This window comes from Wasmannia auropunctata, unplaced genomic scaffold, assembly GCF_000956235.1.
Source record: "Wasmannia auropunctata unplaced genomic scaffold, wasmannia.A_1.0 LD315295.1, whole genome shotgun sequence".
NCBI classification, from domain to species: domain Eukaryota; kingdom Metazoa; phylum Arthropoda; class Insecta; order Hymenoptera; family Formicidae; genus Wasmannia; species Wasmannia auropunctata.
Window position 1 is genome coordinate 1 of NW_012047595.1, and position 1,281 is coordinate 1,281.

The 1,281-nt window shown below is 32.3% G+C and overlaps 1 long non-coding RNA gene across 1 annotated transcript; it reads right to left on the reverse strand.

Moving 5' to 3' along the window:
- Positions 1-31: 31 nt before the first annotated feature.
- LOC105460811 lies at positions 32-1,099 on the reverse strand. Its single transcript, XR_975879.1, has 3 exons — positions 809-1,099; positions 170-305; positions 32-70 (listed from the first exon to the last, which is right to left on the reverse strand). It is a non-coding gene; the product is annotated as an uncharacterized LOC105460811 (long non-coding RNA).
- Between the last annotated feature and the right edge of the window lie 182 nt (positions 1,100-1,281).

The window sequence follows — 1,281 nt, forward strand, 5'->3', positions numbered from 1 at the left end:
ATATATATATATAGGGTGTCCCCGTATAAGTGGCCACCCCTTTTTATCTCGTAAACTAATAGAGATAGACCTAATAAATATAATATCAAATTAAACAGCTCTAACTAAACTTTATTGTAAGCAGAGTGATTACTTAGAAATAAAGATTTTTTCACGATGAACACGATACCGTTTGAAGAATTCGCCTAGCGCGCCAGAATTTTGAGTAAATTGGAATAAAAGTGGCTAAAAATGGCATTTTTGGCAACTTTTAACATTTTCTTGCGACAAAACAGAATCAGGTTTCTAAATGTATTCAACGGCATCTGAAAGTATCATTCAAGAGTTTTTAAACAAATTTTGGTTCATAACCGTATAATTTTTTTCATCAAGTTATGGCTGATTGAATTTTATACTTTTAGACTTTTTATGCACTGGATTACAAAAAAACACTTTTTTTTTCTTTCTAAAGTGCGACTATATATTTTCCAAAGGTTTTTTTGCTCTGAACACGATGTCGTTGGCAGAATTCGCCTAGCATGTTAAGATTTTGAATAAATTGGAAAGAAAGAAGCTAAAGTTCTTTGATCACTTTGGCCACTTTCATTCCAATTTACTCAAAGTCCTGACATGCTAAGCGAATACTGCCAACAGCATCGTGTTTAGTACGAAAAAATTTTCCTGAAACGTATGGTTGCACTTCGGAGAGAGAGAAAAAGTGTTTTTTTGTAACACATTGTTATCACATAATTATCCATATCGCATAATTGTCCATAATGATATTCATTATCACCTGCAAAAAGTTGATTGTACTTAACTGTTTACTTACGTAAATAGTGTGAATATTATGAGATGCTATATAACCGCGCGTGAAATGTGTCTATGCATAAAAAAGTTGATCAGTTTACTAGGAACAACTGTTAACTAGGAACAAGTTTCATTCAGGAAATTCCCTTTAAATTAAGGTAAACATATGTCTGGATCCTTACAAAAAACTTATTAATCTCAAATGCTTTTTTTATTATACTAGTATTATAGGTGCGCGCTTTGCGCGCGTTATTTAGCACTTATTACTATAATTTGCAATTACACACCAACCTTAATACACACAACTGTCAAAATATGCAATGACAGCCGCTCACGAAGTAAGCGCAGCAAGAGAATTAATCAGCATCGCGGAAAAGCGGTAACAATATTTCGAGATATGCAAGTATCGACGTGCAAGTATCGACATGCCTTTTTTTTAGAAAGGAGAAAAAGGAAATATTATAAAATATTATAATATCAAAACTTAATTGTAAA